The following is a 13,823-nucleotide window of genomic DNA, read 5'->3' as shown; positions in this document are numbered from 1 at the left end:
GATCTGGCTCTGCCCACTGTGAACATCTAGTAACTTCATCCTAGACTTACGAATTTAGGAAAGAGTTGTCCTTTCTGTTCAACGAAGTCACTGGCTTCTCCTCTGAAACTGTCCTGAGTGCATGTGTGACTGAAAAGTCTAATGCTAAACCCAGAGATGCAGCCACATTGTATGTGCAAAGTTTTTCCCTTTTGGTACTGGTCCTGTTTTTGCTTCTTCATCCTTGTTTCTCATTCCTTAGGAAGGAAGCTTTGGCTTGAAAAGAGCTGCTCCTTTCTGGGTGGCATGTGTCATGCTGGTCTATCCTTGGCAACTGATTTTCCAGTTTAAAACTGGGATGCAATGTGGTCTGAGGCCTTGATTTATGTTTTCTCTGCCTTTCTTGCTTTCTTTTCCTAATTTCAGAGCTCTCTTCAGCCATTGTTTGAGTATTGTGCTCTAAGCTTATGATGGTGGCAGGTGGGAATATTTAACATTTTCATGCTCAGAACTGTGTCTAGTTTTTGTGTGAGTCTATGTTTTTGCATGTGTATATATATATGTGTATATATATGTGGATCTATATATAACAATTTTGTCAAGAAATTCTGCTACTTAGCTTACTATGCATTGATTCACATTCAGACAAATAGGAAATAGAATGAAAAAAGCCAACATGATGTTTGGGAGCAATTGTAATCGCACTTCTAAACAAGTTGAAAGTATATATTACATGAGGGTTCAACCTTCTATATGGCTGTGAGATTTGAATATACTCCAGAAGACACACTGATCCTCTTAAGCAGTTTCACCAGCATCACTTAGAACAATTCTCAACATCACCTGGCAGGACAGGAGTACAACCAATGAGGATCTGTAACAAAGGTCAACCACACAGAAGCGATGGTCTCTGCTATAAAGCTTTGCTGGGTGAGCTTTATTAGAAAAAAGGATGTTTTATGATGAATTTAAAGACGACAATGTTAATAGGGAGGCAGAAAAAATATTTTAATATATAGTGAAATATAATCTCAAACACTGTGATATTGTAGTCTATCACTACAGCAAATAGACCATTCTGGAAGAGGAACTGCAATTTTTATGAAGATTGGGATGCCAGGAGGCAGGCTTGACAAAACGGACAGGCTCTGTATAGGGAACTGTATCAGTGCAGTAATCCCTGAACATGGAGTGGAATAAAGTAATAATAAAAATTGTATTTGTTAAGCACTTATCATATGCCAGGCTCTATACTGAGAGCTGGGGTCGATATGAGCAAATCAGGTTGGACACAGTCCCTGTCACACGTAAGGCTCACAGTCTCATTCCCCATTTCACAGATGAGGTAACTGAGGCACAGAGAAATTAAGTGACTTGCCCAAGGTCACACAGCAGACAAGTGGTGGAGCTGGAATTAGAACCCATGACCTTCTGACTCCCACTATGCCATGTTGCTCCCCATAGGTACTATTTATATATCAGTCTTTTCGGTCACATCTGCATGCATGTATCAATCAATCAATTGCATTTATTGAACACTTACTGTTTGCAGAGCACTGTACTAAATGATTGGAAGAGTAGAGAAGCAGCGTGGTTCAGTGGAAAGAGCACGGGCTTTGGAGTCAGAGGTCATGGGTACGAATCCCGGCTCGGCCACTTGTCAGCTGTGTGACTTTGGGCAAGTCACTTAACTTCTCGGTGCCTCAGTTCCCTCATCTGTAAAATGGGGATTAAGACTGTGAGCCCCACGTGGGACAACCTGATTCCCCTGTGTCTACCCCAGCGCTTAGAACAGTGCTCGGCACATAGTAAGCGCTTAACAAATACCAACATTATTACATTATAAGAGTTGGTAGACACATTCTCTGACCACAACAAGCTTACAGTCTAGAGAGATGAGATGTCTGCGACAGTAACATCATCTTCAAATCAAAGGTCAGCTCCATAGAGTCAAATTTTCATTGTGAGTAAGGGGGCAAAAAGTGGGCTGGGATTTTACAATGGAAGAGCACTGGGAAGAGGCAGGGTTCAAAGAAGAACAAGCCAGTAAAAAGTCACCATTTTGTATCTTTTCAGCCAATATGCCTTCCCTGTTTAATTTCCAGCACCTTGAGTCTTATAAACCCATTAGCTATCTCTAGAACTTATGCACTTCCTTATATCCATCCTCTATACTTTCATATGTGTGGTTATTTAATTGTATATTCAGTTATTTTGACAATTCCATCTCCCTGTTAAAGTGTAAACTCTAATTGAGCAGGGAATTTGGCACTTCTTCAGTTTGAACTTCCCAAGTTCTTACCCCCATCATCCTAGTAAAGGACTTGGTTCATTTCCTTTTATTCCTCCCTTTCACTCTCTGCACATAGTCAGTTCTTTTATAATGAACGCATTATGGGTAGAACGCTACTGTGGAGTGAGGGAATGTTCTTCCCACAAGGCATATCTGTCTTTTTAGAAGGCAATGAAGTATTGGAGGAAATGGTTTTGTGTATCTGTGAAGTGTCTGTCAGTAAGAATAGTAATAAGAGTGGTGTTTGTTAGGTGCTTTCCATGTGCCAAGTAAGTTCTAGGCACTGGGGTAGCTGCAGTGTAAGCATGAGTTTCCTGTAACATAATGTTCGTTGGGAACATGATTCCCTCCTCCTTAAGACTGTGAGCTCCAAGTGGTGCAGGTACTGTGTCCAACCTGATTATCTTGTATCTATCACAGTGCTTAGTGCAGGGCTTTATGCACAGTAATGCTGAATGAATACCACATTGATTTTTGCTATTTTAGAAGAATACGCTCTATTGATGGCTTTCTCTGCTGGCTTGATGACATGAAGGAGATCATTTTAAATGTCCAGCCTGTGTGGATACTTGCATGTATATATATGTCCCCATATGTGTGGTTTTGTACACCCATAGATCTGTCTGTTTCCCCAGGGTTAATTGGAATTCATTTGGATCTAGTCTCCCTGTTCCCCGCAAGGGGTTCATTTATTCTTTGTCCTGGGCCTGGATGGATCCCAGATTGCCTACAATGAGGTCAAAAAGGGCCACCTGGGCCACCTGGAGGGGAGAATGAGTGAATAACTCCCTTCCCTCCCCTAAACCCAGCTCTTATTCTCTGTCTTCCCACTACCCAGGGTTTGTTAGAGGTGGAATAAGCCTTCCAGGCTGGCCATGCAGCAGTACACAGCACAGTCAATTATAGATTATGGAATATATACAATAAATGAATCGGTGCCTTCACTGTGCTGAAATTACCTCATTCCACAAGTGCTGTTGATTTCAGGCTGTTAGGACTCACAGCTACATTAACAGGTTTTAACCCCATTTTACCGAAGAAGAAACTGAGCCCCTCAAGTGATCAGAGAGACTTGTGCCAAGCAATACAACCAGCCAGCAGTCAGCTCAAAGAGGCTGTGCAGCCTTTGAGGTCTGAGGTGTTATTTCCAGAGAATCCAGCTCCTCTCCCTCCTCAGAGTGGTAAAGAATGCCTCGGCAGGGGCTGAGTGAGTGATTGTTCAATTGTGCTGTTGTTGGCTAATATTGACTAAGTGTCCACTCGCTGCCCGGGTGCCCAGTAAATTCTTGGTCCAGACTCTCATCCGGGAGACATTTCCTCAAGCAGATTGAAAAGCAGAGCCAATGTGAGGCCTGATCACGTTTCTGTTTCTGATTGCCCAGTTTGCTAAGTAATCTCCAGCTTTTACCTGGAGTTGAGTCACCCCCGTCAGTCTTCTCTAGTCTTTCCTGACTCGCATAAGGCAGTCTGGCCCATTGGAAAGAGCACAGGACTGAGTATGGAGATTCAACTGCTAGTGCAAGTTCTTCCACTTGCCTGCTGTGTGGCCTGGAGCAAGTCACTTAACTTCTCTGTGCCTCAGTTTTCTCATTTGTGTGGGTGGAGGGGGGGAATTTATTCTCCCTCCCTCTTAGGCTGCGAGCCCCATGTAGCTCTTGAATCTACTCCACTGTTTGGCACAGAGTAAGTGCTTAATAAATATCATCATTATTAGTATTTTCCTTAGGTGGGTGAGCTCCAAGGATGAAACAAGGGGCAAGTAATAGTAAAAATAATAATGATGATGGTATTTGTTAAGCGCTTACTATGTGTCAAGCACAGGGATCATCATCGGTTTGTCACTTGACTTCTCTGTGCTTCAGTTTCTCATCTGTAAAATGGAGGATTAAATATCTGTACCCCCTGCCACTTAGTCTGTGAGCTCCATGTGGGTCAGGGACTGTGTCTAATTGACCGTGTGGTAGACACTCCAGTGCTTAGCCCAGTGTTTGGTACATAATCAGCACTTCACAAATGTCACATAGCTGGTAACGGGTGAATTCAGGTTTACCAAAGGAGATATTTCACCTTGCGCCTAATTTCAATTGCAAAATAAAATCGCAAATGTAAGAATAAAGGCCTATTTGAATTGGAGGTCTGTCAGCACATGAATACAAGTGTGATTGGTAGCACCACCTTCTCCATCCCTGGCTGTCTTGCAGGAGAGTGGTGGGCAGAAACCGGAGCTGGAGCTAACTTGCAATAACTGTTAGCACCATGGGATGGATGGGATGGGACTTGGGATGGTCCTTCTGGAGCCCTGAGAATCTTGGAAGCTGCTCACTAAACTGTAAACTCCTTGAAGGCAGGGCTTGTGTCTGAGTGATGCTGATCAAAGATATGAGAGGCTCTGGAATGCCAATCCAACTGAACAGTGCAAATTTGTCCACATCATCCTGCAGGCCCTGGGAATGCAGCTCCATTTATGAGTGGCACGCAGAATCTTGCTCTGGTATTATTCCCTCCTGAAGACACCTGTTCACCTGGCAAGTGATAGAACAGTGGTATCAGGAGGTGAGGAATGAGCTGCAGGGTAGGTCTGGTGATAGATCTAAGGAAGCTACTTGCCCATGCTTCAGTGGTCCCGACACTTCTCTGATCGCTTCCCAGTCCCTCCTCCTGCTTCGGTTGTTCCCTCTCTAATGGGTCTCCCTTAACCCTTCCATCCGTGAGGGCAAGAACAGGTGCAAGAATCTGTTCCCAAAGATCATTATGAACACTGAGGTGGGTGACCGCTCTTTTTCAATCATCCCGATTTATGGTTCGGATCATTTTTGGCAACGTTATGTCCTGGGCCTCCTCTCTCTGTCAAGTGGTCTTCCACATTGTTCCTACTTTCAGTGCAGTGGCAGATTAACCGTCATTGCACAACAACATCATCGCCAAGTCAAGTCCTACGCACTTTGATTCTGAGATGACTACCTCTTTGAGTGTGTTTCCCTATCTGTAAAATGATATGATCCCTGTTGTCCCTGATATGATCCCTGTTGTCCCTCCCGCTTAGAATGTGTGCTTTGTGAGGGAAAGGGACTTGGATTGATCTGATTATCTTGTATCTACGAGAGTGCTTAGCACATCCTGGAGTCTTGATAAATAGCATTATTATTATTAATCCTGGTCCTGTCTGTGTGTCTTGGTATGATTCCATTGAACCAAATTAATATCAATAGAAGGAAATGAACAAGGCTGTCTGAATTTATATTTGCTACATATATTTTCTTCTTAAGTTACTTTTTTTAACTACTCAGTAGTATATGTAAATGAGCAGTCTGGTCAGGGCCAAGGGCCTGGACTAAGTTCACAGATATGTGAGATTCCAACTTCATTCCTCTTCTGGCTGATGCTCAGCCTAGACTCTGACATCTAGAGCAGAGCTGATGTGGCAGTGAGGGTTAAAGGGAGGTCACGCTTGAAAGCAAGTAATTCACTAAGCAAAGAATAGTAGGAAAAAAAAAGAAGAGTTCTCTATGTACTCTTGACAAAATCTTCTAGCACATAAAGAACAATGCAGAAATCTCAGTCCCCTTGAAGGGGTCAGATATTAAATGAGATACCCCATTCCTCCATTTATTTACTAGCTTGGATTAATTCAGGAGGAAATGTGAAAAATGTTTTTCTGAACTGGGACTTCTTAACCTAGAATGCTGAGTACTGTACACTCTACTCAGTCTTGTCTTATGCTGTCGTCTCCAACCCAGAGCCACACCATGGACACATCTCTCTCAGAATGCCCCACCTCCATCTGCCATTGTTCTGATAGCATATCCATAGAGTTTCCTTGGTAAAAATCCAGAAGTGGTTTACCATTGCCTCCTTCTGCGAAGTAAACTTGAGTCTCCTCCCTTGACTCTCTCCCGTGCCGCTACTGCCCAACGCAGGGGAGTCTTGACTTGTAGCAGGTTGCCTTCCACATGTTAGCCACTGGCCCAGCTGGGAATGGAATGGGTATGCCTCTCTGTGGCTCTCCTTCCCATCGTTGAGACTGGTAGAGTACTGGAAACTCTCCAGGTGCGACCTTGAGAGGGTAATGTACTCAGTAGGGACTCAGTGAATACCATTACTACCAGTACAGAGTTGTGTAACAAGATGTATTATTATTATTTTAGAAGGCCTTTGAAGAGGAAAGAGTTGTGGTTTGGAAAAGCTGATTCGGGAGGAAGTTTCAGGCCCGCGAGGAGGTGTGAGCATTGGGTTTGAGGCAGGAAATAGAGGGTCAGGCATGCTGGGAAGATGGGAGGTTTGGCAACTCTATGCAGATGACAGTCATGTGGAGAGGAGTGGTCCCCATTTTTCATGAGCCTGTGTCAACTCCATGGTTCCGGGGACTGCCACGTATGTCCCCTCCCTCTCCCCCTCACCAACCCTGGTCCTGTCTGTTCCTGTTGAGGCAGCTACATTTGTGTAGGTTGCCTTGGGCTTCCCTTCTGTCTCCATAGAGAATGGCAAAAGGAAGGCAGAGCTCACTGAAACAGAAGTGTCACCAAAATGACACAACTGGTCTCTGCTATCTGGCTAGATTTGCCCCTTGCCCAGCAGGGACTTGACCAGGACCTACTTCCCAGGAGTAGCAGGCAGCTTGGCCTGCTGGATAATGCCTGGACCACAGCTAGAGTGGAGTCTCCTCTCTCCTCTCCCCATCTGCCCCTTCACATTGCGTCTGCCCAGGGTGACCTCACAAAAGGTTTTTCAACAATCTTCTTGACATGAAACATCTGCCAGTATGGCGGTATTCTCCACATTTGCCCACCCTCTTCAAGGGCTGGCGATCTCTCCCAAGTAGCCGCTGGTAAGTTCATGGAGCAACACCCAATTCCCATGAAACCAACTGAAAGGAAGGCAGATTGAATAACATTTCTTTTAGGCCTGCAGTGACCTCTTCATTTGGGCCACAGCTTTTTATCATTTGGACATTTCATGTATTCTCATGTCCTAGGCTCCAGGCCTGTGGGCTTGTACTTATTTTCATGACTGGGCTGGGGAATATCTAGTTTAGAGATTTTTTTTGCAAAACTTGCTCAATAAAGAAAAATTAACTGCAGGCTTTCCTTAGAATGCTACCTGGGGAGATACTCAGGAGTGACTTTCCATTGCCTTTAAACCGGTTTTTGGAGGTTTTTTTTGGTCAAATAGAAAGTTCATCAAATGGCAATTTGGCCAAAAAAGCAGGAGGAAGATAGTATCGGTATGAATTTCAAAAACCTGCGAAGAGCTATAAATATAGCCTGCAATATTTTGCAATATCTAGAGTGTTTGGCCTAACGTTGAACAGTCTCCATTGTTCCAACCAGCTGTGTTCTTTCACTCGTTCATTTCCATGAAGCATTTCTATAAAGGCTGTCAAAGCAAAACCTGCAGCAGCAGACTGCTTACTGAAAAGTTCTGTGTACACAGTACATGGCAATCTCAAGATGGAACTTTGAATGTTTCAAACCAGAACAAAATCTTCATCCAATTATAAATGAACTATATTAAGCACAAAAGGCAATTTCAAATTACCCTGAACAAAGTTACATTTTACTCTTTGCTTTCAAAATGCATTTATCGCAATTTTGCAAACTAATTGCAAATTCATTTTGCTTAATTTTCTTAGGTTATTTCTTTTATTGCTTTCAAGTGCTCGGCAGATTTCTGAGCCATCTACATCCACGAGGAAGCTTCGAGGGGCTTTTTTTTTTTTGTTAATTTGTATTTAAAGCGGCTGAATAGGAAATGAATCATCCTTTTCATTCCTCATTCTCAGATTAACGTGGTGACCATGAAACGAGTTCCAGTTATTCTACACATATTCACAGCAGAGCACACTGCAGTGGATTGGTACAATTTAAAAAATGAAGTTGAAAGAAGGCATCGTAACCTTAAAGAGAAACTCAGATCAGACCTGGGGGATAATTTGGGAACTGCTTAGACCGGTTAGAATACAGGCCGTCATTTGGGACACTGTCATCTAAACACGCCTTTTTTTTTTGTTGCAGTGAATCCAAAGCCAGAATTGGCTTCTGGGGTGGTGGCAGGAATGGTCTGATGACCCAGCTGTCTCGGGGAAAAAGTGTCAGCAGCTAATGAACTCTGAACGAATGTCCAACAGGTGGATGGCTCACCCACTGATGAGTCCCTTGAGTGGGAGGAGATAAAACAGTTATCAAAATTGGATTTCCATACCCACCTGCTTTAATCACATCACCCTTTGTCTTCTGAGCCTAGGTAAATTGTTTGTGTGCTTGACAATTAGCTGTCTGCCCCATAATAAAAAGTACTTGATGAGGATCCTAGACTTTGCAGATTCAAGCAGCTTGTCCTGGGGGAGATTTCATTCTTGTGCCATGATATTTTACCTTCCATAATACCTTGAAACATCTCTGACTGGGAACTGCACAACCTCTAGAAACATCCAGGCTTGCATTTGGAGAAAACAGTATCTATTTTGACTTTGGACAGAAGTCAGGACACCTTTGATCCACCCTCAAGGGGCAGATCTCCTAAGTGGGAATGTGAGGAATCAACTAAGAGAAGCAGTGTGAACTAGTGGAAAGAGTATGGGCTTGGGGAGTCAGAGGATCTTGGTGTTAACCCCGGCTCCACCAGTTGCCTGATGTTTGATCTTGGGCAAGTCACTTAGTTTCTCAGTGCCTCAGTTGCCTCATCTGTAAAATGGGGATTGAATCCCTGTCCTCCTCCTTACTTGGGCTGGGAGCCTCATATGAGACAGGGACTGTGTCCCACCTGATTAACCCTAGAGCTTAAAATGGTGTTTGACACACAATTTGACTCTTCCTTCCTCCCCCCCTTCCTTCCTTCCTTCCTTCCTTCCTTCCTTCCTTCCTTCCTTCCTTCCTTCCTTCCTTCCTTCCTTCCTTCCTTCCTTCCTTCCTTCCTTCCTTCCTTCCTTCCTTCCTTCCTTCCTTCCTTCCTTCCTTCCTTCCTTCCTTCCTATCCTACTGTATGTAGAACACTGTACTGGATGGTATGTTGTGTGTAATTCACTTCACTGAGTAACTACCAGAACATTGTGCTGGGTGTCTATTGTGTGTAGATCACGGTAGCAGGTGCCTACCATGTGAAAGTCATTGACTTGGGGGCATACTATGTGCTAAGCACTGTCCTAGGGGTATATGATGTGTAAGTGACTGTACTGTGTGTCTACTGTGTCCAGAGCACTGTACTGAACACCATGGTGTTTAGGGTACATTACTAGGTACTTGGGAGGGAGCAATAGAAGTCAAATACCCAGTCCCTATCCTTAAAGACACGACCATCAAACAGGCACCACCAGCCAGCACATGGATTATCATCTCAAAGAATGGTCTCCCTTCATGGGCAGCTTCTGCTGCTCAGATCAAGTTTTGGGTCCCTGGGAGAGTGGGTTGGCCAAGAACCCCAAACATAGCTTTTGACAGAGAGGGTACCGTCTCTGTGAAACATCAGAAACTCAGCTGAGGCAGAAGAAAGAGCCAACAATCACTTCTTATTCCCAGGTTTTGTTGCTCCGATCCATCCATTGTTCTTCCAGGTGAACACTGATGGCAGAGGATGGTTGGATCCAGGATCATGACACGGTAGGGATATTTCAATGCAGATCAGTATTCTGAGGAGTCCCACCTATGACTCAACTGGGCTATCAGGTCGACCTTCTTGAGTGTCCCAGGAACCCCTCTCCCCTTGACCCACCCCAGCTTTTCTCATTGAGAGCTAACAGATGTGTTCAGATTCATGCTCTCTTCTGAGCACCCACCTCAAACCCTTCAGAGACTAAACAACACGGGAAAAGTGACTGGAAAGGACGCGAGTCTGATGTGCCATTTGGCTTGTAAAATGTCTCCCTTTTATGTGCTCTCTGCAGCCCTAAGGGTCTGGCAGAGTTAGCGGATCTAATATAGGGTTTGTAAAGGCCTGTTGAGGAGATTGGTGCAAACGTCGCACATAGTAAGCGCTTAACAAATATCATCATTATTAAAGAAGAAGGTGACTATAGCTTTGGAAGTACAGAGCAGAATAGAGACGAGACCTCCAGGAACAGATCAAAAACCTTCCCTCCCGAAGGAAGCCCTCACCCCGAGGCATATGCCTTGACCCCGAGGCATATTTGGGTTAGGTGGCAAGCTGTTAGAGGGCACTCCTTTCTGATCCACACTTCTGGAGCTGGGTGTAATGAGTTACTGTGGGAGGAGTCCAGACGATTCGACCCTGGACTCCCAGAGCATCCTGACGCCAGGATCCATCAGCTTTTCTGGGCAGGGACCTTGCGGGTAAAGGCCTGAGCAGAAACAACAGCATAGCCTAGTGGATAGAGTATGGGCCTGGGAGTCAGAAGGACCTGGGTTCTACTCCTGGCTCCGCCAGTAGTCTCCTGTGTGACCCTGGGCAAGTCATTTAACTACTCTGGGGCTCAGTTACTTCATCTGTAAAATTGGGATTAAGACTGTGAACCCCATGTGGAACGGGACTGTGTCCAACTTGATTAGCTTGTAATAATAATAATGATGATGCAGCTGTTATTTGTTAAGCACTTACTATGTGCAGAGCGCTGTTCTAAGCACTGGAGGATTCAAGGTGATCAGGTTGTCCCACGTGGGGCTCACTGTCTTCATCCCCATTTTCCAGATTAGGGAACTGAGGCACAGAGAAGTTAAGTGACTTGCCCAAAGTCACAACTGACAAGTGGCATAGCCAGTATTCGAAATCATGACCTCTGACTCCCAAACCCAGGTTCTTTCCATTGAGCCACGCTACTTCTCTACCCAGCTCTTAGAACCGTGCTTGACAAATAGTAAGCGCTTAAACAATACTATCATTATTATTATTTACTACTTTTAATAAAAAGGGAATCCAATAAGGATTCTAATCTGGGTTTTAATCCCAGCTTCACCATTTGTCTGCTGTGTGATCTTGGGGAAGTTGCTTCACTTCTCTGTTCCTCGGTTACTTCATATGTAAAATGGGGATGAAGATTGTGAGTCCCCCTGGGACTTGGATTGTGTCTAATCTTGTATCTATCTCATCGCTTAGAGCAGTGCCTGGCACGTAATAAGGGCTTAAAAATACCATTTTTAAAAAAAGATAAACCCAATCTGGTCCTGCTCATTTTGAATTTTCTTTCTGTCAGGAGAGAGAAGGAGCCATTAAACACCTTGTGGACAGGAAGCAGACCTAGGATTGGTGTCCTCTCCACATGGGTGATGGGGGCAAATTACCCACTCCCCCTCATCACGCCCCCTCCCTCCCCACCCCCAATACAACTCTGTGGACTGGACCCATTACCTTGCTCATCCCAAGTCTCCAGATGTGAAAAGGTGTCCAGTCAGGGCTGAAAAGACCCAGGATGGTGGCTTTCTGGTGGCTTCTGAGATCTTTGAAACCTCTACTTCCCAAAGTTAACTTCCCCATGCTCAAAATGAAAAGTTGACCTTTCTGGTATCCTGCCCCTCTGCTGTACTTTCCCAAGTGCTATGCCCTAGTGGAGCGAGCACCAGAAGACTGCGGTTCTCATCCTGTTTCCGCCCTTGCCTGCTGGATGACCTTGAGCAAGTCACTTAAATCCTCAGTTTTCTCATCTGTAAAATGGGGATTCAACGCCTATTCTCCATCTCCCTTGGACTGTGAGCCCTTTGTGGGAAAGGAACTCTGTAGGATCTGATCATCCTGTATCTACCCAAGTGGTTGGCATTAAGTGCCTAACAAATATTTTTATTATTTATTTTTACACTGCATTACACCAATGAGTGCTCATTAAATAGCATTTCAACCACTCTCATTCTCATTAGTTTGACTTCCAGGTCCGGGGTTTCCCACTGAAGAGTAGTGGGCTTAAGTGGCTGGCTTCAAAACAGATGAACAGCTTAGACCGTGGGTTCCTTGCCTGGGCTTTTGAAGCCCTTTCCCAAGCCCCTAGTTGCAGCCCTCTTCACAACGCAGCCACCCACGAATACCCATGGTCCTTGATTTGTTCTCCCAACGGAGGGATGAGGGAGATTCGGCTCCAGCCTTCCAGCCCGGGGCAGCGAGAGCATCCAAAGAAGGCGGGCCAAGCCAGGAGGAGTGGATGTTGCTTGATTCTTTAATCCAGTGAGGCTCGAGGTTAAAAGGAGGAAACTTTGCTGATCCAAAGCAGAGTTTTAAAGCATCTTCTTTGTTAAAAACACACATAAAAAACATAAGGCTTAACCCTTATCACCGCGGTCTCGGTCGAAGGGTAAATATAGAGAAGCAGCGTGGCTCAGTGGAAAGAGCCAGTGGGAGTCAGAGGTCATGGGTTTGAATCTCGGCTTTGCCACTTGTCAGCTGTGTGACCGTGGGCAAGTCACTTCACTTCTCTGTGCTTCAGTTACCTCATCTGGAAAATGGGGATTAAGGCTCTGAGCCTCAGATGGGACCACCTGATTACCCTGTATCTCCCCCAGAGCTTAGAACAGTGCTCTGTACATAGTAAGTGCTTAACAAATACCAACATTATTATTAGAGAAGCGGCGTGGCTCAGTGGAAAGAGCCCGGGCTTTGGAGTCAGAGGTCAAGGGTTCGAATCCCGGCTCCGCCACTCTGCCTCTCCCCCAGCGCTTAGAACAGTGCTCTGCACAGAGTAAGCGCTTAACAGATACCAACAGTGTTCTGTACATAGTAAGCGCTTAACAAATACCAACGTTATTATCATTTTATTAATAATAATCAGCAGGGATGATTGCAGAATTCAGGCCAAGCGTTAAAAAAGGCCTTTGTGTCCTCAGTGACGGAGATGAACCCGTCATGACGGAGAATGGACAGGAGATGGCAGCAGAGGACGCCAATTGAGGCCCCCGCGCTCCAGGCTGCTGGAATTCTGACAGCTACAAAACGGTCCCTGCCGTTTGTGTATAAAACTGGGATAACTGTTTGTACATTAAAAAAATGCAACAATAAATTAAACATAAGGGAGAAGGGATGCTAATAAATACAGTGTCAGACTGCAGTTTCAATACCGGGTGACAAGGTCTGGGCGTCCAACCCTCCTAGTTCAAACCGGGGAGAAGGTTTTAGTTATTATTATTATCGTTATTATTATTATAGTTATCATTAATAACGCAGCCACCTTATTATTTTGCGCATAATAACGCATTTGTTAAGCGTTTATTATGTGCCAAGCGCTCTTCTAAGCGCTGGGGTAGTAATCAGGTTGTCCCAGGTGGGGCTCATGACTCTGTGGAAAGAGGCCGGTCTTAGGAGTCAGAGGTCATGGGTTCTAATCCCGGCTCCGCCACCTGGCAGCTGGGTGACTTTGGGCAAGTCACTTCACTTCTAGGTGCCTCCGTTACCTCATCTGTAAAATGGGGGTGAAGAAGGTGAGCCTCACGAGGGTCGACCTCATTACCCTGTATCTACCCCAGCGCTTAGAACGGTGCTCGGCACATAGTAAGCGCTTAACAAATACCAACATTATTATATATTATTAATCTCCAGTTTACAGACGAGGGAACTGAGGCACAGAGATGTTATGTGACCAGCCCGAGATCACACAGCAGACAAGTGGCGGAGGCGGGATTAGAAT

This window comes from Ornithorhynchus anatinus, chromosome 14, assembly GCF_004115215.2.
Source record: "Ornithorhynchus anatinus isolate Pmale09 chromosome 14, mOrnAna1.pri.v4, whole genome shotgun sequence".
In the NCBI taxonomy this organism is placed as follows: Eukaryota; Metazoa; Chordata; class Mammalia; order Monotremata; family Ornithorhynchidae; genus Ornithorhynchus; species Ornithorhynchus anatinus.
The sequence above is the reverse complement of the archived record's forward strand: the minus strand, read 5'-3'. Positions refer to the sequence as shown.